Source organism: Chlorocebus sabaeus, chromosome 18, assembly GCF_047675955.1.
Source record: "Chlorocebus sabaeus isolate Y175 chromosome 18, mChlSab1.0.hap1, whole genome shotgun sequence".
NCBI lineage: Eukaryota > Metazoa > Chordata > Mammalia > Primates > Cercopithecidae > Chlorocebus > Chlorocebus sabaeus.
This window is the reverse complement of record NC_132921.1, coordinates 58,331,592-58,356,987: the sequence shown is the minus strand read 5'-3', so window position 1 is coordinate 58,356,987 and position 25,396 is coordinate 58,331,592. Positions and strand designations below refer to the sequence as shown.

The 25,396-nt window shown below is 41.6% G+C and overlaps 1 pseudogene; it reads right to left on the bottom strand.

Moving 5' to 3' along the window:
• Window positions 1-25,063, bottom strand: part of LOC119618606 (eukaryotic initiation factor 4A-III-like) — a 37,648-nt pseudogene extending 12,585 nt beyond the window's left edge.
• Window positions 25,064-25,396: the final 333 nt, after the last annotated feature.

The following is a 25,396-nucleotide window of genomic DNA, read 5'->3' as shown; positions in this document are numbered from 1 at the left end:
ATGTGGGCCGTAATCCAGTAAGCTCGGTGTGTTTGTAAGAAGGGGAGATTAGAACACAGGGAGACACACCAGACAATGCAGCCCAGAGAGATGAGCATGGAACACGCAGCAAGAGTGCGGCCACCTGGCAAGCCAAGGAGACAGCCTTCAGAAGAAACGAACCCTGCCGACACCTTGACCTCAGACTTCCAGCTTCTAAAACTGTGAGAAAATAAATCCAGGTTGTTTAAGCCGCCCAGTCTGTGGCACTTAGTTATAGCAGTCTTAGAAAATTGATATATTCTGTATCTTAAAAAAAAACCCAACAACTCAGGTTTTTACAAAAAAGTAGCTTTAAGTAGCTTATATTTTCTCAAATTTCTGTGGCAAGAGCGGTAAGAACCTTGCTATGTGGAGGGGGATGGTGCAGTGGAGGAGGAGAAGACTGTTCCTTGAGAACGCAGGCAAATTGGTGTCTCAGTAAATTGTCCTTCCATAGACTGGTTTCTGTTTGTCCACTGTTCCTGCCTGGTTTTCTTCTTGTGACAGAACAGATCTCCTTGCCTTATCGACCTACCTACATACTTATCTACCTCCACCCCATCCTCTTGAAGCACCTATTTGCCTGGTGCAAAATTCCAGATATGTAACTCTCCTTTAACTGATTCATATTGGCAGGATTGGAAGATTTGAGGCCAATGACACACTAAAGCCAAAAAGGACTTCTGACCACACTTGTGTCCCAGGAGGTGAAGGGGGTTTTAAAAGACTTGTCCTGAACATGACTAGTCAAAGATTGTTTCGTAGAGACATCCTCAATATTTATTGAGGCTCTGGCCGATCTGTGAACCAAGTGAGCCAACTGATTACTGAGCCCAGTTTCCACATTCATATTAAAAGTCAATTGGAAAAGACAGGATTTCCGAGCAGTTTATAACCTGCTTTATTTCCCTTCCTTTCTACCACCCCGTGATTTTGGTAACTTTATTACTCTGATTGGAAAAAATTATTGTCTAATGATATTAAAATGTGCAGCTACTGATAAACTGTAACCAGTTCTTGGCTTTTTGCAAGAGCTGGGAATATTAGATGTCATTAAATATTTTATCTGCCTTCCTTCATGCTTTGACTTTAATGCTGTGTTCAAAGATCATTACTCAGTAATGCTGGCAAGGCTCCCCTCCTTTGAAGACATTCTTTATAAGAGCATGTAATATTCATTATTACTCTGAGTTGCCTGCTTTTTTCGTGATATGTCCCCTCCCCTCAAAAAAAGGTTTCACTGAGGGTGAATTATTCTAGGTAGGACTTAAGTACTATAGGAAGCTAAGAGCAAAACAATTTAGACTTTGCACATTGACAGGGTGTATTTTAGAGCAAAACGTGTTTTTAGAGCACTGCAGGTCCTGATTCATGTGAAGGCTTCTTCAGTCTGGGGGCTGATGCTCCAAGGTTATACACAACTTTCAAAGAATGGGTTTTTAGGGTGGCTAGACCTTTATCTATATGATGGGAGAGTTAGCAAGCATGCTACAGAAAGGGGACCAAAAAGCGTATAATAAAACCATAAGACACAAGGAGTAAGAAGGAGAAACGTTTGCAGCTCTATGAGTCACTGGATAGTGTCTCCAATTTTTCCTCCCTAGTGATTATTTTTAACAATGAAAACCATCCACGTCTTACTTGGGAGGGCTTAGGCGTTCCCTTGATAAAGTTTAGGAAGATGAACAAAATGAATTCAGATGCTGTTGAGGTCCTTCCTTAGGAGGCACCACCAGAGACATTACTCTCAGGTCTTGACATCCAACCAGGCTGCTCTTAAACAGTTTGCTTTCAGTCTCACAATGATGGTCTTTCTGTCGTCTCTTCGGCCATTAGGCAGCTTAAGGGAACACTCCAGGGTCACTTCTTGTACCTGGATGGGGCCCCATGCTATGTTTGTCTGCATTCTGATCTTACCTCTGGTTTTTACTTTCTATTCTCATTTGCCTTTGCCCTGATTCCTTCAACTACTTTATTCTTTTGTGATGTATATACTTTTGTAAGTTGCCTGAAATCCTATGTGGATTGAAGTGAGGGTAAATATAGACAAAGGAGGAAAATGAATTATGGAGTTTCCCTTGCACCTGACAGTTCTGTGTAACAGGATATTGGGAGTTTGGGTACGATGAGGGATGTCTCTTTCCAAAGTATTTTGTGTTTTGTTCTTATAGGCACTTGTAGGTATTTTTGGACCTTAAAATTGGAACACATATTCGTAGATAGGGTCGTCTACCACAATAGCAACAAGATAGAATATTTGGAACAGTTCTGCTAAATAGAGGATGAATGGCCATATTATGAATAGATTAAATAATACAAAAAGAGCAAAGGAGAATTCAGGGAAGTAAGAGAAACAATATACATATCTACAACTAAAAAGTGTTTAAATTTTATTTTACAAGCTACAGATAAAGTAATTCTAAAATTCATAACATTAAATTGCTACCCATATATTTTTTTAACCAAGGCTGAAACATGTCTTTTGGATTGGAGAAAGTTATTTATTTTAAAAAACAATCATAATTTGTCCGGGTGAGGTGGCTCATGCCTGTTATCCCAGCACTTTGGGAGGCTGAAGCAGGTGGATCACCTGAGGTCAGGAGTTCAAGACCATCCTGGTCAACATGACAAAACCCTGTCTCTACTAAGAGTACAAAAATTAGCTGGGTGTGGTGGTACGCGGCTGTAGTCCCAGCTACTTGGGAGGCTGAGGTAAGAGAATTAATTGAACCTGGGAGGCAGAGGTTGCAGTGAGCCAAGATGACACCACTGCACTCTGGTCTAGGAGACAGAGTGAGTCTCCATCTCAAAACAAACAAACAAACAAAAAAACCCAAAAAAGCCCAAAACAATAATAATTTACTATTTTTCCATGCCAATCGATAGTACATTTTGAGATGTATTATATATCTATTCCTCAAACCATCGGGTCTGAAATCTGAAATTCTTAAGATCATGCCTATTCTCTGTTCAAGAACAAATTGAGGCAGGATAAATGCAACAACCCTGGATGTGATCAGTTGGATTTAACTCATGCCAGGACAGAGAGGCTGGTTTTGGCTTGCTGTTGGTGACTGGGCATTTCAGCTCTAATTTTGATTTTCATGAAGCACAAGTTATATTTCTCTTGGTTTTTGTTTTTTGACACAGATTAGAGGCAAAGGAATGCTTTTTACCACCTTCCCATGCACACAGGAGACAGGGTAGTTCGATCTGCATTCCAGTGCACTGTCTCAGCCTTCTCCTGAGGGTTCTGGAGTTAATGAACTAAGTCAAAATCTCTGAGCAAAATGATTTCTGTCTCTGGGGATAGAGGATGCCATGTGGGATCTGCCCGGATAGCAAACAATGATCATGTGTCCCAACGGCAGAAGGGTTTGCTCAGGCTCTGAGAGAGAGCAGGTTTTGTGAAAACCTTAAGGCTGAAATGTAAAAGGCTTTGCGTGCACTCTGTAGAAATGTAGCTCTCCATCCTAAGTAACATTTTAGGCAGCATATTGGCAATACAAAACATTTGAATAAAATCACTGATGGTATTAGTCACCATCCACCCCTTTCCCTGAGTCTTTAGGGATGTGCGTGCATGAAGTGCAAGCTAAAATAACCTTAATCTAATCACCTCTGGAGATTGAGAGGCGTGTGCTCATATAAATGTCAAGTTGGGACATAATTTAGCTGATCTCTGGGGTTTATCGCTATTGCCAGACTTCCTCTTTATTTGATCTGGTGAAGCAAATTAAATGTGTCTCTTTAGTTCTAAACCAGGTAGGGAAAGGAGACTAGAATTTGTGAGTTTCTTATTTGGATACAATAATCATGCAGCCGGCCCTGATTTATGGAGGCAGCAAGGTCCACTGTGTGTGCAGGAGCAGCAGAAAGGAACCAAGGGCCAATTATCTTGGCCTACCTGTTATCTACTAGTTGGAGGTTGTCTCCTTGACAACACTAGTAGATGTACTAAAGGCTGTGGAGCAGAGGTTAATTGCAAAGCAAAAATAAAGCTGTACTTAAATATTAGAGGAGAAAATTCTCTTTGTGTACACCTGGCCCTGGTCATTATTCTCAGCCCTGTGAGAGCCAAACCTCCAGGTAGTGTATTTGAGATGCGTAGATAAGAAGAGCTCATCCAGAAACACCCTGACCTCCATTAAAGACAATAGCTCTTTGCCACAGTTGAGGAATATCGGGGCTCGATCTTGATGGAATATGTAGGGCATCGTTTTCAGCTGGGGTGATCTTGCTCCCAGAGGACATTTGGCAATGTCTGCAGATATTTTTGGTTGTCACATTGTGGGGATGGTATCTAGTGAGTAGAGACCAGGGTTGATGCTAAAAACCCTGCAACGCACAGGACAATTGCGCCACAACAAAGATTTACTTAGCCTAATAGATCAATAGTGCAAAGGCTGAGAAACTTAGGTCTGGTGGAACATTTATATATATTTAAACATATAGCATTTGCTAAATTAAATGGATAAAAAAGAGATCTGTCTCATTTTTCTAAACAAATGCAAGTCATATGATAACTGGGTTATTAACATTCTAGATGCACCACAGAGACAAATTTTCAGCTGTGCAGTCTTTTCACTAGGTCACTAAACAGCAAAGCAAAAATGTTATCTTAAAACTGCAGAACATACACATCCTTCTAATGACATGAAAGAAATAAAAAAAAGCATACAGAGGTCCTTTTCCCAATATGAAATAGACATATCCACAATTTCAATTTGCAGCACTCTTAATCCTATGCCCCCTAGACTACATTTTAGGTATAGTTACAAATATCTGTTCCAATCATGTCAATATTCATAAGAACATATTTCAACTTCCTCTATATTTAGGCCCAGAAGGGAACATTTTTAGCGTGATGCGATACTGCGTAAAGCAGTTGATGCCTTGGAGGTGGATCACTCCATAAAATAGTGCTGTAAATATTTTTATTCAGCGCACCAAGTTTCAGTAGACAAGTCCCTACACTCCTTTGCCTCTGCTGAGGCACACACATTTCTTCTCCAGCCCCTGCCGCTGTGGCAACTACTTGCTGCATAAACAATCTCTATGTAGCATGGCAAAGACTTAAAATAACCACCAACGCCTTCTAGTCATACTTATAGAGCAATGAGTCCCCTTCATATGTAACCAACTTGTATAACTGACTTCCAGAATAGAATAGCTGTTTTGTTTTTCATTTATTTTGATCCTGCATTTTGGTTTCAGGAAAAGTTGTTTCTATTTAGCAATGACTGCTCTGTGGTATAAACTAGATATGAATGTATGTGACTGTTGACTTGATTCTTCGATCAGTGTTGATACTTTTTAGCTATTTATGTTTTGATCCTAGCACTTGCCAGCTTAGTTTAGTTTTAAAGGCTAAGCTGGTGTGAAGTCAGCCTGGAAATCTCTGGGATGGCCAGTGTTGCTTGGCATCTCGGGTGGAGAGCAGCTTAACTGCATTTGCCTTTATCCTCGTGATGTGCAACAGAGCTCCCATTCCCATGAGACCTGGGGCCAACTAAGCAACTCAAACAGGGAGGCAGCACAGCATAGTGATTAGATGTACTGCTTTTAGAATTGTGACTCCAACACATGGCTAATTGTGTGGATATTGAGCAAGTTACCTAGTCTATCTGAGCCTGAGTCTCTTCATAATAGAATGAGAGATCATAATACTGCGTGGGTGGTCATGGGGATTAGTAAGGGCTCCAAAAATGGTAGCTTTGAGACAATGAGAGATGCTATGATGTCATTCATTGGGGACCTCTCTTCTCTCACCTTTCAAGAGAGCTGGGTTCCAAGTCTTTCATAGCCTGGTCATCCCTTCCCTATATCCATTGAGGAAGTGGTCAACGTAGTCTCGTTCCACTAATCTGTGTGATCTGCAAATTCTTGTGGCTGCTTTTTGCAAGAAAGCAGAAATCCCAGGCCCTTCCTGCTACCAAAGTGCTGGTGTTTCTTCATACCTCAGTGACCCCAGGACCTGAATACTCTCTTGGTGAGCTTAAATCATCACTTTCTTCTGCCAGCCTTTTGGGTTCCAAGGTTTCACCTCTGCTTACTCTGCTCACACCAGGGCCGTCCCAGGGCCTGGCCATCTTTCTCATCATGGTCACGTGATAGGCCTTGTTTCTGGCATTATCAAGAATCTAGTGACCTTGAAAGATCTGCCGGACACCAGATTCTCCCTTGCATTTCACTCTGCACTTCGAAGGCCAGTTCTCTCTCCAATCCTTCATTCTTTTGTGGGTAAATGGTGTGGGTTGGCCCATGTTTGGATGTGACTGATAATTGGAAGCAGCTTCTCTTGTTTTCCCTTCTTTTTTCTTTTTAGAGACAGGGTTTCAGTCAAGCGATCCTCCCGCCTCAGCCTCCCAAGTAGCTGGTATGTGCTGCTGTGTGTACACAGGTGTGTGTGATGCAGGTGTGTGCCACTGTGTCTGGCTAATTAAAAAAAAATTTTTATAGTGACAGGGTCTCACTATGTTGCCCAGGCTGGTCTTGAACTCCTGGGCTCAACTCCTGGGTTCTTCTGCCTTGGTCTCACAAAGCTCTGAGATTACAAGCATGAGCCATGGTGCCCAGCAAAGAAAGCTGCTTCTCTAGTAGAAAGTTTTGGCTACCGTATTACCAGTGCTGTTCTGTTAGACCTCAGGCTTTTTCTCCTTGGTGATTGGAAAGATAGTGTGTGTCCTATTTCCTTCGTAACAAGAAGACATAGCCCTGTGACATTTGACAGAAGTTTATCAGATTATGAGTTTTTTGGATAGGAACAATGTTTTCTTCCTTGTTTTATACTCACAGCCAATCACATAGAAGGTGTTAAATAGATGTTTGCTAAATGAATGATGATATCTGGGAAATGTAGGTGAATGAGTCCCTTATCTTATTTTTTACTTGTTTGGGATGCTGGGTGTTCTTTGGTGGAGGTATGGGGTAGATAGGTTGCATGAAGGAATGGCAGGAGAGAAGTATATTGTGGCCAGAGCACTATGGCCTGTGCCATATATGGCAAATAGAATCTATATGACATATAAGGCAAGTGGAATCTATGTGACAATGAGAAACCAATGCAGAGGTTTTAGCTGCAAAAAGATATCATATGTCTAATTATTCTAAAAGTTGTCTTGAAATCCTCAAAAAAAAAAACCTCAGAGAAAATTCATTTTAGTGGACTTGCATCCAAATCAGTTATATTCTGGATAGTGCATTTTATGTGTCATATAAGGAATGAAATGGAATCAAATAACAGGGTGTGGCTGGCATCTATAACTAAGCATGCAGATGGCCCCTTTCTTTTGTCTCAGATTATACATTTCTCTTTTCTCTGATACTTGGGCTTTTGGACCTTGAAAGGAATTACTTGTGAGAACCGAGGACTCACTTGGTTCAAGGATGCTGAGCTTGGGAAGTTGTGGGGATTATGTAACACATCAGAGGGCAAATGACACTTTGCTAATAGGAGAACCCATAAGGCAGGAAGATTGTATTGTACTCCTAATCAATCATTTCAGCAATTCTCAACTCTTACAAATCTTTATTCTAATCTAGACTGCAGCCCATCTGCACTGAAGATGCAGTAAAACCATTAAATAAATTCACACTCACACTCTTTCATTTATTATTGGCTGTAACATTGACATTATCATATTTCATGTAGGGAGAAAAGTATAATAATTGTACTAACTATTTATATACATGTGCTCTTTCAAGAATTAACAATTTTCTGGTAATGGCCAAGAATTATCTTCTTAATACAAATGTATTTCTGTTGTTATAAGACTTTCTGCTCTTTCATATTAATTATAGCTTTAAGAAGAAATTGACTTGGATTTCTCTGTGTTTTTGTGTAATTGGAATTCAGACATATTGCTTTTGCCAAGAATATAGTGTTTTATTGCATTTTTTGCAAGGTTATAGGACGATAAATTGGAAATGATCATTTTGTCCATTTTTTACAGGTTATGTAAAAATGTCATTTGATGTGGTTTAAAGAGTCTTTTAACCTTTTTTCCCCAAGGTGGATCTCAAGGACAGTGGTGTAAGATTATTTAGACAATACCTTTAAGTATTTTGCTTTGTTTGCTAGCACTGTATCAGTATAATCAACATATTTAGTAGCAAGATCCTGTAAACAATAAATATATATTTCTAGGTAACTGACCCCCAAAATGATATTAAAGAAAATATTTATATTGAATAATATTTTTCTTTAATGTCATTTTAGGGGTCAGTTATGAATATTCTATTTAAAATGAGATAAATGATCTAAGTTACAGCTTATGCAAAACCACCTAGGGCGTTGGGCAAAAGGCCGTTTAGATCAGCCTCTGATAATTCTGGCTGTCAAACCATGAGCTTAGGGACTGTGGCTTGTCACAAGCTCCTGTTCCATTCTCCCAGGCCACTGCTTAGTGGGTCAGCTAGAAACACCACAAACTCAGTTGGCAAATTAGGTAACTCAACATGTAGATTTTCAGTGTACAAACTACACAGAGATGGGATTTATACCAATTTAGCTCCTAACACTGCTTAACCCACACAATTACCTTGTGCTGTTCCAGCCTACTTTATTCTGAGACATTTAGATCATTCAGAGACTTTCTCCTACTTGCTGGTCTCCAGATGTGACCTCAAGATGCAACCTCCAGATCCAGACTAGGCTGGACAGATGCACCAAATCCTTAACTGGCAGATCCTTTGGGATATAATGCCTAGGAAATCCTCAATGCATTCATTCATTCATTCATTTAAAGAGTCAAAAATATCCAAGCCCTTGCTATGTGCTGACATTGTGCTAAGTGCCAGGGGAAAAAAAGCAAATAAGCCCAGGGCCTTACCCTAATACAGTTCTCTGTCTGAGCGCCTTCATCTGGGCTCGTTCTTTCAGCTTTCTGTTCTTTGTTCCTGGTTTGACTTATGGAACACCGTCTCTCTCATTTTGCTCCTGTACACATTTATGGCCATCCTCACACACTGTGCTTCCCGTGGCAACTCATTGCTGACTCCAATTTGGCAGGTAGTTTATTACCTGCTCCATTTTATAGATGAGGCAGTAGAGAGCTCTTTTTTCTACGCTTGAGCGAAGCCTGTCTGCAGACATGAATGCTACAAGCTGAAAGGCAGAGGCCAGTGTTATCTGCATTTGAAGACACAACATTTAGGCTTTTCTTGATGTTCAGAGGAGCCCAAAACTGAGTTGTTCAAAAAATAATTTTTCTGGTATAATTATTTCTAGGTTGGGGGAAAAAAAAAATCACAAACTCGTCCAGGTGTAACTTAATTGACCACTGGATGTCACCATTACTCCATATAAATACTGTGGACGGCTGCTGGGCGCTAGGATTTAGGAGCATTTGAAGGTCTGTCTCTGCATTTTTAGCACTCTTGCTTTGTCCAATTTGCATTATAGTCACCCCAGAGCTTCTGCGAAACAAGACGGGATTATAAATAAGCAACTCAACAAAGAAATCAAATTCATCTTACCAAGGAGTAACCATGGTTAATGATCTGATTTAGGTGACAAAGGGATGCTTGGGTACTTGCAAATCATCCTCAGCAAACCTGAGTGAAAGCCATCATTTTTCCCTTTGTCTGGAAGTCTAGATTGCCAAGAGTCTGTGTCGCACAAAGATTCAGCATGGTACTCATGGAACTGAAGAGTCACATTTTAGAGGTCACCTCTTCCAACATTCTGCCCAATGCAGGAAGCTCCTTAATCCCCTGTCCCCATAGGACCCAGATGAATGGTTGCCTGCTTCTAAGTATCCCTGGAGACCAAGCTCACAGATTCACCACGCAGCACGTTCTGCCTCGGGAGTGCTGGAATAGAACTGGAAGGGATATGGAGGTCTTTCTTCAACTCACACATTTGCTTTTCCTTCATGGCTGCTGTGTGATGTTATATACTCATTAGTGGAGGATGTTGTGGGAGTTCAGAGGAAGGGGCTTGGCCCAGCCCAGAGGGCGTGAGAAGGAGCAACCCTGGAAGGTTCAGTTCCTAGAGCAGCCTAAATGGGGCCTCTGGGGAGGTCCTGGGCCTTTTGACCTCCCCGAGATTATATAACGGAATGGTTGCTTACTCTGGCTGGATACAGACCCTGTCCTCTTCATGTAGATGCTCCTGGTAAGTAAGCATAGAAGGAGCTCATGGAATTCAGCAGCGGTGAAATGTGATTAATATGGTTCTCTCCCCCAGGGCTGTGGAGAAAGTGGAAATCTCATAATCGAATCTTGGTTTTGTACTGGAGTCTGGTCTGTAACTACAGGACCACTGCTACAGAAAGATGGCATTTAAAAAAAAAAATTTTTTTTTTTTTCGATGGAGTCTCCCTCTGTCATCCAGGCTGAACTGCAGTGGCGTGATCTCGGCTCACTGCAACCTTTGCCTCCTGGGTTCAAGTGATTTTTCCGCCTCAGCCTGCAGAGTATCTGGGACTACAGGCGCCTGCCACCACACCGGCTAATTTTTGTATTTTTAGTAGAGATGGGGCTTTACCGTGCTGGCCAGACTGGTCTCAAACTGCTGACCTCAGGTGATCTGTCTACCTTGGCCTCCCAAAGTGCTGGGACTACAGATGTGAGCCACGGCGCCCAGTCGAAAGATGGCATTTTAAAGCCAGAGGAAAGCATGACCTGTTCAGCTGTCACGCCCACTTCCATTCTTTTAGACTGGGGCGGGAACACGTCTCCTTCTCTGCTCATTCCCTCACTTGGAAACCCAAGCAAGAGAGCTCAGAGCCCCATCTGGAGTCAGGGAAGATGGAAGAGGTGAAGGACTCCCTGCATTTTTATAAGGCCCCAAGGCCCTTGGAGACAAGATGCTTTTTATCCATTACTAACGGGCACTTGGCTTTTTCTTTGGCTCATTTCTGGTTCAGAATTTTAGTGAAATGACGAAGATCAGATGTTAGCTCTGGAATCCAACAGATGTAGACTTTAACTCTTGGCTGGGCCTCCTTCTAGCTGTGTGACTCCAGGCAAATCACTTAGCTTCCTTAAACTTCAGTTTTTCCTTTTGCAGAATGAAGACAATGCTGATCATAATATCAACCCTGAAGGACCGTGCTGAGGATTGAATGAGAATACATTCAGGCCACGGAGCACAGTGTGTATATATTACACACGCTCCAAAAAGGCTAGCCGCTATTATGGAGTTGGATAAATTGACTCAAGAAAGGGCAGAAGGAACTTGATATTATGACTGTACATTTCAGACAGGCCCCAAAGAGCAAATAATCAGATCACAGCATTCACTCCCGGAATAAGCATATTCGAAAACCCTTTCTTTGTCAAGCACCATACGTGGAGGGAGACACGTTCTGTTTCAGAAAGCTGACAGTTAAGTGGCCGAGATACACCAATAGACAATCCTAATAGATGTGGTGGATGCAACAGCAGAAATATGGCCACAGGTGTCACATTACCAGGTAGAGCTACTCAAATTTCCACGGATGCAAATGTAGTGTAAAGACACATCTAATTAATTTTTTAAAAGCTGCTGGATTCTGTTGTTGCCAAACTGGGGAATATCAGCACCTGACCTGATATTCTACAAGTATTAGCTAAGACCCCACACTGGGAATTTCAAGATTCATTTTTGAATGAATAGAGAATTTAAAATAGAAGAAAGATCACCTTAATAGTGTTTATAATATCTAATAAGCAAGTTGTTTGTTTGTTTGTTTTGAGACACAGTCTTGCCCTGTCACCCAGGCTGGAGTGCAATGGTGTGATCTCAGCTCAGTGCAACCTCTGTCTTCCAGGGTCAAGCGATTCTCATGCCTTGGCCTCCTGAGTAGCTGGGACTACAGGCGCACACCATGTTGCCTGGCTAATTTTTATATTGTTAGGGGAGATGGGGTTTTGCCATGTTGGCCAGGCTGGTCTCAAACTCCTGACCTCAAGTGATCTGCCCGCCTGTTAAAATGAATGTCACAATAGTTATTTTTGGGCATTACAGGCATGAGGCACTACACCCAGAACCCAATAAGCAACTTGTTTAGGTTCTTCTGTTTCATATGAAAGAAGGTGCACATGATAAAAAGAGTTCTGGGAAAAAAAAAAAAAAAAAAAGCTAAAAGGTTTGAGTAATGTACTTGAAGAAGTAATATGTCTACATTTGCTTAGATTTGGATGCTTGTCCCCTCCAAACCTCTTGTTAAAATCTGATCACCAATATGGCAATATTGGGAGGTGTTTGGGTCATGAGGCAGAGCCCTTACGAGTGGATTAATGCCTTCCCTTGAGGGTTCTTGCTCTATGAGCTCTGGGAGAGCTGGTTGTTAAAAAGAGCCCAGCACCTCCACCCAGCGTTTTTCTCTCTTGCCATGTGATCTCTTGGCACATACCTGCTCCCCATCTGTTTCCCACCATGAGCTGAAGCAGCCTGAGGCCCTCACCAGATGCAGTTGCCTAATCTTGAACTTTCCAGCCTGCAGAATTGTGAGCCATATAAATCTCTTTATAAACAACCCAGTTTCAGGTATTCTGTTATAGCAACTCGAAATGGACTAAGACAACATAACTATTATTATTTTGTAAGAAGGGAAATGTTTTTTAGTTGGACTTATAACACGTAGACACATATACACTTGCACCTTGAAAGATCTGGGATGGCTACTTTTCAAAAGCACATATTCTTATTTTCCTCTCACCTGTGATGACAAATAGAAGGCAAGTGTTCTCTTCTGGAGACAGGTGGCCTGTGTAGTTCACTCCGGTGGACAGTGAGTGGTGGACCAGGGGGCCGATTCATAAGGTTATTGCCCAACGTTTTCCCTTTGAGGGTTACAACTATCTAATCAATTTGTAAAGGCCCTAAAACTTCTGAAGAAGGTGTTTTGGACTCACTTTCTTTTGGGAAAGAAGTGGCAGAGGAAAATAATGAGAGAGTTTGAGAAGTTACGCAAGGGCAGAGTAGGCGGAATTTTTGCTTAGTTTTTTCTGGTTTCTTTTTTTCTTCTTCAAAAAAATTCCTGTTAAAATGAATGTCACAATAGTTATTTTTGTATTCTGCTTAAACATTATTTTATTCTGTATTCACGTTTAATGCAGAGAAGCATTTCAGCAGATCCTGAAAATCTCTTTAAAACTTGACTTCCATTGTTTGAATAACAGCTTGAGAATGCAGACACACCAGTAATTTGGACATAATCCTGTGTATTTGTCAAAATGTTCTTTTAAAAAATTATACACATAAACAGAACGTTCTAAGTAGAACTGTCACGTTAACAGCATTTTCCATGACTCTTGTCAATTGACTATACTAAATGTTTTCTGATACATTATTTACTGTGGTAAGTTTGGATGTATGGCGTTTGTCCCTCTAGACAGAAGTACCTCCTAAAGCAGGTAGAGAACAAGTTCATGAAAGAGGAGTCATCATGGTCATTACCAAATACAATTGTTTATGCATAAGATGTAAAGCATGAGATATAAATCAGATACATATCTATTTATCAGATGTGTAAATCTTTATACTTATATATAACATGTATGATCAACTATATAAATATCACATAATATGTATAATATATACATGATTAATATGCATGAATGATAATATACAACAAATATGCATGACCAATATGCATATTATGTGTACATAAATCTGAGAACATCCAATAAGATATGTGTATGTATGCACACATGCACACACACATGGACTGACATCTCCTTTGGAAACGAATAGGGGATCCGTTATTTATCCTGTGACCTGATGTAAGGAAAATTGACCCCAAGTAAAATCCTGAGCAGTAGAGTGTGGTTCTGCCCCTCCTCCTCTCCCATTTCTGAATCCTTTGCCCCGTTTCTGTGCTCCAGATGCACCAGGTGCTCAGGTCTTCCAGGTCATTGCTATTCAGAAAAGGAAGGATCTAATGTGGGCAAATTTTAACTTCATGTACCCAAACTGCAACATACATGGAAGAGACCAGAGTGGCTTTGCATGCCACTTCTAGGCCTGGCCTTTACTCCACCTCCAGACTCCCATTCTCCTTCTGCTGGGTCACTGCCTAAGAGTGGGGTGACCTTGGCAGTGTTAAAGCTGGCAGAGTCATAGATGGGAAAGAGCCGGGGTTTCTGAATTACCACTTAGAGGAGAGCCACCAACTGAGCAGAAGCACTCATTTTGGACTTTGCATGAGTGAGAAGTGTACATTTGAGCCATCCTATTTGAGCCACTGTACAATTTGGGTGGGTTTCTCACAGCAACTGAAGTTACCCTAAGTGGTATACGGTTCATAGCTTTCCTTAGATAACCAAAAAGTTCATAACTATAGAAGGTTAGGAAACCTGGAATCATATTCTAGAAGCATAGACACCATCAAATGTTATTGCTGGAAACATTCTTGAGATTTTTTGGCTACACTTCATGGCATGCCAGTTTTGACGGGCGAGGGGATGAGGGTGCAGTAGGAAGTGGAGGAGGGACGTGTGTGGTGGGTGATATGGCAGAGTCCACTCTAGGAGATCCTTCCAGCCCGCTGTCACCTAAAGCCCTGATCCTGATGAAGGCATTTGGATCTGGCCCGAGCACCTCATATTGTATTGAAGCACAGGGTGGTGATGGGTTTTCTTCCTTGGTCTCAGGCAATTGGCATCCCTGATGCATTAATTCAAGCTGTAGTGCTAGTGACTTATATGTCATTCCTTCTGGAAGAGTTTTGTTTTAAAGGAGACCTGAAGAAAAGGAAATTTCTTAACTCAAAATTCTGTTTTAAGCAATATGTCTTTTCTGTGGTGGTGTTTCATGTGTTTTGGAACCGGGATGCAGAAAGGTTTTAAAGAGATTTCGGGAAGGCTGGGTGCAGTGACTCTCACCGGTAATTCCCAGAACTTTGGGAGGCCAAGGTGGGCAGACTGCTTCTTGAGCCCATTCAAGACCAGCCTGGGGAACATGACAAAACTGTGACTCTACAAAAAATGCCCAAACTAGCTGGGTGTGGTGGCACGTGCCTGTAGTTCCAGCTACTTGGAAGGCTGAGGTAGGAGGATCACTTGAGCCTGGAAGGTTGAGGCTGCAGTGAGCTGTAATTTTGCCACTGCACTCCAGCCTAGGTGACTGAGCAAGATTCTGTCTCAAACAACAACAAGAAAACAAAGCAAATAATAAAAAAAAAAAGAAGCAAGAAAGAGAGAGATTTCAGAGAAATTCCCTGTAATCACAATATTAGCTAGCTGCCTATTCTACCTTTGTGTAAAGCCATTCATGAAAATGAAAATTCACATAGCGGAGAAGAAGTGAATACTCCATGTATCTGTATGCAAATAGAGATGGTCTGATATATTGGGGCTATTGTATTGGAACAAAAGGGCCAAATAGCTTTGAGACTAAGATAAGAGAATTGTAAATATGCCCAGCCAGGCTTTGAGGGGCCCTCACTAGGGGATCAGATTATTTTTCACCAGCTAAGAATAAAGTGATCTTGGCTATAGTATTTTTAGGCCAAAATGTTAATTAGCCATACAATTAGTTCACATTTTCTTTGGAGGATTTAATAACCAGTTGTACAACTGAATCTCCAGAAAATTGCATTAGCAGAATGTTTTCATATTCTGCTATAAATTAAACAGTACAGAGGGGCACCTTTGTTTTCTTTCATTTCCTTCTTAAACACAGACATTGGTAGACATTAGGATTTATGTGACTTATTACCTCATTTCCTGCCTAGTCCTTTCCTGCCAGTTTCCTCGTTCAGTTTTCATAACCTTTTTTTGATGCCTGGGAGCCACTGGATATGTTCAGGCTGCTTTTACCTCCAGATTTGAGACGGTACCTAGAGTACAATTGTTTCAGGTGTTGCTCTGATTAACACCTTCCTCGCAGGGCATTTAATCCTGAAAAAGCTGTGGCAATTTGGAAGATCAGGGTCTTGATGTTAACTAGCTGTAGGAGAGACAGAAACGCTGTTCCCAGGCAGCATTATCTCTAGAAGGTACCAAAGCCGCAAGAAATAAACATGTAAATTCAGTCATAGAGGTTCAATGAGTTAATGAAGGGTTAAATGGGCAAAGATTTAAACAGAGGGTGTTGTCTCAGAAAGGAGCAGCACCATTTTTCAGGTTGGTAATTGAGGAGTTAAGCTTTTAGGAGCTCAAAGAACAACAGTTAAAAACACTGAGAGCCCCACCGGCAGTTCCGACCTTTATCTCCAGGGTCCAACTCCAGACAAGGGTCTTAATTAGCTGCAGAAAAATCTAGAGCTTTGGCAACAAACCAGCAGACATTAAAAAAACAAAACAATCAGTAAATAAAAGATCCATTTTTTTTTTTGGTCATGAAACTTAAATAGGAGCAACATTTATGTAACCTTTTGGTGTTCCTGTTTCCCAGTTTCTCAGCTGTTTTTCTTTTCACATTTCCATTTCACCTAATTTCTTTGCTTACATTTTCCCTCAAACTGAGTTTTTTTGATCTCCCTATACCATGTTACATCTCAATTTTTTTCCCCATGACCTTCATCTTACTCTCTTTTGTTTTACTTATGTATTTACATCCCTCAGATCCTTTAGATGCATTTTGGGGCATTTTCTATATATTATTTATAAAATGAATGCAGGCCTATTCTATAAACAATTTCAAACAATGCAAAATGCATAATGCTATAAGGGGCCTCTCCTGCATCTAGATTTTGTCTATGCATTTTACATACATCTATGTGTTTGTGAATCTAATAATATATATACACACTTAAAATTTTTTATACAAAGTCTTTTAACCTCTCTTTCATATTTTCCTTCTTGTTGACTCTGTCTGCTGCATTCTTGATAATGTATTCATCTTGCTTTTCAAATTTCCGTATTTTCTCTTCAGCCGTTTTTAAGCTGCACTTTTACCTATCTATTGATTTTTTTTTTTCAATTCCAATTCTACCTTTTGGAAACTCTACCTAGATCTTATAGAAATCTTTTGGTAATCTTTGATAATATCTTAATCATCATAATTTTGAAAACATTAACAATGTTCTTTAAACACATACAACACCTTTAATTTCTAGTCACCGTCTTACTATTCCAATATCTGCAGGTTTGTGGGCCTGATTCTATGGCTGCTATTTCTGCTATCTCTCACTGGTGGTAGCTTGTTTTCTTGTGTGTCTAGTGATTATGAACTCATGTTCCTTGCAATTTTATTTGTTCTTTGAGGTCTAAACTGTGTTTTTCCAGAGTCGATTTGTGAGTTCACCAACCAAGATTCTTCGAAGTACATTTGTAGCTGGATTTTTTTGGGTCCCAGCAGTAATGAATTGCAGCTCCAAATATGCATGAAAATGAGCTTATGGTTAGAAATTATTGGGGTGAGAATTTTCTTTTACATGCTCTAACCAGACACAAGGCTGAGATATGGAAGTGTTCCCACCAGCCCCCTCTCAGAAACCCTTTTAAAAAATACACCCATTGTGACCAATATGGTGAAACCCCGTCCCTACTAAAAATACAAAAACTAGCCAGGTGTGGTGGTGGGCGCCTGTAATCCCAGCTACTCAGGAGGCTGAGGCAGGAGAATTGCTTGAACCTGGGAGGTGAAGGTTGCAGTGAGCTGAGATTGTGCCATTGCACTCCAGCCTGGGCAACAAGAGTGAAACTCATTCTCAAAAAATCCCCCCCAAACCCCCCAAAAAGCAAACAAACAAAAAAACCCCCAAAACACACCCATCAAGGGTACTACTTTTTCAGTCTTGACTTTATGATATGACCTCTGTCTTGTCGGACCCCAGGTATTATTTCCTTTCTCACCACCTGTGAGTGGATAACCTCCCCAAGATTTAAATATCTGGGAACTGACATGTACCCACGAGGCAAACAGTGGTCTCAAGTTTGGTTATCTCTTTGGATTTGGGATTTCCCATCATATATGGCTTTAAGAATTTCCCCTTCTTTCTCACCAGCTTAGCCATGCATTCAAAAGATGCTTTTTTACATTTTTACAGCAAAATGGAAAATGTTGTGCACCAAATGACACTAGCAGCAGAATGAAAGACGATTCTTGGAATGGGAGAAAATATATAAATCATATATCTGAAAAGTGATTAATATTCAGAATATATAAAGAATTCCTAGAATTCAAGAACAACAAAACCCCAATATCACCCCAAAATGGACAAAGGACTTGAATATTTTTCCAAAGAAGATATGTAAATGGCCAATAAGCATGTGAAAAGATACCCAACATCAATAATCATTAGGAAATGCAAATCAAAACCATTGTGAGATACCACTTCATACCCATTAGGATGGCTAATAAAAAACCCCAATAAATCACAAGTGTTGGTGAGGGTATGGAGAAATCAGAAACCATTGTTGGCTAGAATGTAAAATGATGCAGCTGCTATGAGAAATCTAATGGTGGTTCCTCAAAAAACAAAAAATTATCATATGATCCAGCAATTCTACTTCAGGTTATATAACCAAAATAATTGAAAGCAAGGTCTCCAGCAGCTCTCGGTACACCCATGTTCATAGCAGCATTGTTCACAACAGCCAAAAGGTGAAAGTAGCCCAGGTGTTCATCAACAGGCGAATGGATAAATCAAATGAGGTCTACATTTACACAGTGAAATATTATTCGGCTTTGAGAAAGCAGAAAATTCTGTTGTATGCTACAACATGGATGAACCTTGAAAACACTATGCTAAGTGACATAAACCAGTCACAAAAGGACGAATATGATTAGATTCCACATATGTGAGGTACCTAGAGTAATCAAATTCACAGAGATGGAAAGTAAAGTGGTGGCTGCCAGGGAAAGAGAAGGCAGGATATTGGGAGTTATCGTTTAACACACACACAGTTTCAATCTTGGATGATGAAAAAGGTTCTGGAGATAGATGGTGGCGATGGTTGCACAACAAGGTAAATGTACTTAATGTCACTGAACAGTACATGAAAAAATAGTTAAAACGGTGAATTTTATTTTACTTGTATAAAAGAAAATCAGTGTTTGTTTGTTTGTTTGTTTGTTTTTGAGACAGTGTCTTGCTCTGTCACCCAGGCTGGAGAGCAGTGGTACAATCTTGGCTCACTACACTCTCTGCCTCCCGGGTTCAAGCAACTCTCATCCCTCAGCCTCCTGAGTAGCTGAGACTACAGGTGTAATACCACCATGCCCGACTAACTTTTGTATTTTTTGGTGGAGATGGGGTTTCACTGTGTTGGTCAGGCTGGTCTCAAACTCCTTGCCTCAAGTGATCCACCTGCCTTGGCCTGTCAAAGTGCTGGGATTACAGGGATGAGCCATCATGCCCGGCCTCACTTTTCAGTGTTCTGTTCTGAGACATTTAGGAGTCCACAATGCTGGGATTAGAAATCCTCCTGGGACTTATTTTTCATTCACATCATGATGTCTACTGGGCAGTGAACGTTACCTACGTATGAATACCCAGCCAGATTCCAAGATTGTGGAAACCAAGATGACAGCCTAGGAATTCAATGTCCTGCATCACTGAGCAGCCCGCGTTGTTCCTTTTCTTCAGTGACTATCCTAAATTAGTTATTTATTTTACGTCGCGTTATTTAAAGGTGTGTGTATGGGGGTGTGTGGGTGTGTGTGTTAGTGGTGTGGGTGTGTATGGGGGTGTGTGGGTGTGGGGGTGTGTGTGTGTATGTGTATGTGTGTGGGTGTGTGTATGTGTGTGTGTATATATGTGTGTGGGTGTGTGGGTGTGTGTGTCTCTATGTGTGTGTATGTTGGGGCGTGTGTGTGTATGGGTACATGCTTTATTCGTTCATTCAGTCATTGGTTTGTTCCACAAATATTTACTGTTATGTATTACACACTGTCTAGACATTGGGGACACAGAGGTGAATAAGACAAATTTTCTGCCCAAATTCTAATGGGGGAAGAGACGGGTACCTACATCAGCAAATAAATAAACAAGGTAGTATCAGGTAATAAGTCTGCAAAGAATACCAAACAGGATAATGAGACAGAGTGTGACGTGAGGAGGGGCTGTGTTGGCTAGGAGGTGCTCGGGAAAGGAGTCCCTGGGGATGATATTGAAACAGGAGCGTTCCCTGCCCCTCGCAGGACATAGGACAGTGGTGTGGCTCGCCTATTTGACTGCTGCTGCTCAAAACCCCATAGAGGAGCGTGCAGACGGACAGGTGAAGGAGCTCAAGTGGGCGTGTGTTACAGTGTGACCTTTTAGCTTTGCTGTCCGCGGATGTCTTGAGGGTTAACCAGCTTAATGGACCCTGTGCCTTTCTGCAAGGGTAGAGGGCCAGTGTGACAGCTTCCTGTATCCCGAGCTCTTGTCCAGCATCCTGGAAAAATCGGGTCACACACGAACTTGAAGGATGAATGCAGGAGTTTTATTGAGTGGTGTGGGTGGTTCTCATCAGGATGGCTAGGGACCAGAAGTTGGAAATGGAGTGGGAAGATAATATTCCCCTGTTGCCTGGCCATCCGGCTGCCAAAATCCTCTCCAACTGCCCCCAGCAGAATTCCTCTGGGTGTTCAGACGTTCCTCCTCCTCTCTCTTTCTCTGCCACGTCGCTCTGCCGTCCGTCTGCTTGTCTCCTCATCTCCTTGCCTGCTGGTCTGCTTTGGAGCCTGGGGTTCAGGGTTTATATGGGCATAGAATAGGGGGCATGGAGGGCCAAAAGGCAACTTTTTGGGAGAGAACACCTGTTCTCATTTAGGGCAGTGGGTATCCAGGCCGTGGGTGCGGCCTTTGCCTGGGAACGACCCTCTTCTACCCAGTATTTCCCTGTCTCCTGGCTGTATCAATATTTAGGTTGAGAGCTGACATTGATGACAAGGAAACTGAAAATATCTGGGGAAAGAGCTTTTCACAAAGGGGGAATATCAAGGGCCCTGAATCTACCTGAGTTAGAATGAATTATCTAAATCCTATCAGAGATAACAAAAATCCAAGCAGGTAGGGACTAGATTGGTGAATATTACCCTTACTGTATGTGACTTCTTAAAAAATGTATTTCTGAAACGAAAATAGCCATACATTCATTTAAATCAGTAACAACTACCTTTCAACACTGAAACTAGGCAGCGTCTCTGCCCCTCCCACCCCCGACCACTTCAGCAATGGGAGAATATTGTTTTCACTACCTGCTCTACTGTGCATATATTTAATAGGTAAACTATGAGGGTGATAACAGTTTTGCTTAGGACTTCCTAGTAACGACTAAGAAAAACAACAGCATAGCTTTGTGTATGGATGATACAGCATTATAGCCTCTTTGCATAATTCAGGCTTTTTGAATTGTTGATAGGCTTGAACGTCCCAGTTTGGGTATAGCAATCAAATTTTCCATTTAATTGCAAAGTGTCACCTCTTTGTATGCTTTATAGACAAAAGTCACAGGTATAATGGTACAGATAGCATGTAGAAGTGTCAATCAACTTGCCAGTTCAGCTTTTCTTTCACTGGGGAACAATAGTAAACCTCGAATATGCTTGCAGTTTGGATTTCTGATTTATACACCACCCGATAGTACCCCATTTAATCTGTTCACCTGTGGTTGCTTTGTTCTGAATTTCATGGCTCTGTTGTTTTACACCCTCTCTTGCATACATTTTCAGAGAGAGGCTGAGGATTGCAAACTGTTGGTTTTGGGGAAGTTGGAATGCTGCCACTGTCTGAATTGCCTGAATAAAGAAAAGTAGGTCCTGTAATTATTTTATTTTCTCCCCAGCATGTGATTTGTGATTGATGACACATGCATAGGGGGCTTTTGCCATTAGGCTGGCTGATCCCTCTACTATGACATTAATGTCACTGTCACTGTGCTCGAAGCTATAGTTTGTTAGGGCAACTCTGGCATGGGGAAAGGAGCATGGACTTTTTAATGTGTTTGAAATAGCTACATGCTGATAGATGTCCCCACGTGCTTGCTGATGTCATGACTGGGGCTCCTAGAAAGCCCGAGAAATGAAAAGAAAGAAGAAAATGTTAGTTGAGGCTCCAGAAGGAGAAATGATAGAGGCATACAATAGAACATTTTGCAAAAAAGAAAATCCACGAATCTCTACAAATTTCCTTCAGGTCTAACTCCTGCCCCTCCCACCCTGCCCACCCCATACAGAAGCATTCAAGACACGAACTATTTAAATCTGAAGAAATTCAGTATTAAGAGAGCTATCCTTCCATGGTGCTCATTTGAAAAGCACAACAAACATACATACAGAAAACCCAAAGTAAATTAAGGTGGTCTTTTCCTTTCTTTTCATTAAAAAATGCATATTGCAGTGTTTACTTGGTAGACCAATTATTTTAAAAACTGGGTTTCAAGGAAAAAGTCACTTTCTGGCAGAGGCCATACATGACAAGTTCCGTTCCACAGTGGATTAAAATGGTTGCGAGGAGATGCTAACATAACTTCAACTACGGCAGTGTGAACACACCACTGTAATAATTCATTTAGAATGATGACACCTGAGACCTAATTTAAAAGTCCTAGATGAATACCAGTCTCACATTCAACCCTGAGGGCTGCTGCAAACATACGTAAGAAAGTCTAAGAACCATAGTGAGTCTAATTGAATTGGACTTAAACGGACCATTGAGATGGCCTCACTGAGCTCAGGGGAATTCACATTGTCTATACTGTATCAGAATCACAGCTTGAACTGAATAACTGGTTACATTCAATCATGTTACTGTAACTCATGCTTGAGGTAAAGGGGAAACCTTTTGCTATCAGCCAGGCTGGATGGAAAACAATTTCAAATCACTTTAAACCCAGTTGGCAACTACTTTGCCAATTATGGAATCCAGTGGGAAAGGTGTGTTCGAGGGCTCAGGACTAAATGATTTATGTCAGGCATCTGGGCCTCCCGAGGAATGCGGGAGAGTGTGCGGAGGAGGGGTGTGTGGCTAATTATTTCTCCTAAGAATACTTTAGTGAGGTAATTTGTGCCCGCAGATGAGCCACACTGCAGGCTGGATAAAAGGCAAGGTAAGCACAGACATTCCTAAGATCCCATTTAGAGATGGATAAAGAGGGAGCCTAAAGATTCAAATACACTTTCTCATCTCTTCGCTCTGAAACATTTGGAGATAAAAAATAGAAAGAGCAAACTTAGTTCTCGGCTCCAACAGGCAAGTTGTGATCAAAGTCTGTAATTTGTACTGCAGGTATTGCATTGGCTGCTTTCAAACACAGACTTACTGGCACAGGTGACATGCTATAATGCATCAGATGGATGAGCATGAATCTGGGGTCCTTTATAATGACCCTGAGAAACGCCTTTTTTTGCTCCTAATTTATTTTAGATGACTGTGGCTGCAGAGATAAGAATTTCTATCCTACTCAATGCCTTCTAAAGAAGGATGTCACCATTCTCTGGGATTCATGTATGAAGGTCTCCAGCTGAGAGATGATCCTGAAAGTTATCCCAAGAGTAATGAGTTCTCCTATCCCAACTCAAACAAATAAAAAGGATCATAGAATTCCACTATAGAAACTTACAGTAGAGGCGGATAGGTTTCTTGAGTAGTCTTTTCAGATCCTTTCATCATTGAACACATTTTAAAGGTATTTTGAGTAATCTGGAGGAGATTATGAGTGCTGTCATGATATTAAATCCAGCACTGGGGGGTCTATTTGAAACCTCACGCGAGTGTGTCTGTACAAGGCTGGCACTCCTGCTTTCTCGTCTTTCCTCTCTTCCAGCAGCTGCCTGCCATCATTACAGCTAATAGAGTGGGTTAAACTTTTGGGCTAGCTAGCGGCTCTGAGTATCTCTCTAATGGTTTCCATTGTGTGCATCCCTGGAAAACACTTCTGACCAATGAACCCCTAACTGCAAATGACACAGGCAAGCTTCATTGAAAATGACACCACTGGAGGGAACCTTGCACTCATTTGGGATGTTTCCTCACTGGGGAAAGAAGGCCATTTCAGCAGTCACACCAAAGGGATGTTGTCATGTGGCATTTACTTTTCTAAGGCACAGAACAAAGCAGTGGGGGTAGTTTGTGCTCCTACATGCTAACTATATGTTTAGCTGTGTGATGCCAAAATGAAAAGCCCTGCATGTCCAGAGGGGAGAGCGAAATTGCAGTCTTCCCAGTTCATCCTCACAGGGTGGGGAATGTGGACATCAGACAGTCTAAACTAAATCAGGATCCGTGTCTGGAATCAGTCTTGTTTAAAGGCACAGCTTGTGACAAATGGGAGTTAAGTACCACCAGAAAGGGAGTGTGGCGTGGGAGGGTCTAAGATTGGTCATTGAGAGTGCTGCATTCGAATTCTTGGTTGCAACCAAATATGTTGCTTTGGATGAGTTTCTTCACTTTCTGAGTTTCTTTCAGTTTCCTCTGTAACATGAGGCAGGTAGAGCATGTTAATCCAATCCAACAATTGTTCATTGAGTGGTCGATTTGTGTCAAGATTTGCGCTAGGCAATGGGGAGAGACTATGGGAATGAAATATGTGCCGCCGGCATCCTTTTGGATTTTAAAGTTTAACAAGTAAGACTAATATTAAAAGATGATTTTAAGATGACGCATTTTAGCAAGTGGGAAGCCTACAGTGCTATGGAAGGAAGTGAGAAAGTCTGAGCAGTCAGAGACGGCTTCTTGAGGAAAGTTGTTCAGGTGGAGCCTGAAGGATAAGGAGGTTTGGGTTGAGCATGAAGGCTGAGGAGGAGCCAGCCAGAAAAAGATGGGAGTGTGATGAGGTAGAGGCGCATTTCTGATGAACTAAGCGTTTGTGAAGACTTGGCACAAGAAAAAGGTTGGGGCTGGATTTCAGAACATAAAAGAAAGAGTGAAAACGTGGGTCAGGATGAGGGTTGCACACAATGTAGTAAGCATGCGTTTTGTCCTTGCACTGAGGGCAGTGGAAACCACTGAAACAAATTCCACGGCACAGTGGGGGTGAGGAGGCAGATATCTGAAGTTCCCTCCAGACCCAGTATTCTGGGGCTTTCCACATGGTTGTTTTGACCTCTCTAGGACCCACTAGAGGGATTTAATACTCAAGTACAGTCCAGAGAAGAGGACACAAGGCAGTGACCTCAGAAACTCACCTCCAGTCTACAGCTGGTTGAAGCCTGGCGTATAAAGGTGGATTTGCCCATGCGGGTTGGATCTGGTGCCTTTGATCTCAGCCTCAAGAGATGAAGTCAGTCTTGCCCAGACTCTGGGTCATGCTCTTTAGTTCTCTGTTAGACTCACCAGGGGCTTGTCAAAGAAATGAGAGGCTATGTTACATTCCCAGGTCTCCTTGCCAAGGGAGAAAATGGGAAATGGAGCTCCTCAGAACTTTGGCCTCTTCTTGATCACCTCTCTTACGGCAAGACTTTCTTTCATTCTTTTTTTTGTTTGTTTTCTTCTTTTTGAGACGGAGTCTCTCTCTGTCACCCAGGCTGGAGTGCAGTGGCATGATCTCAGCTCAATGCAACCTCCGCCTC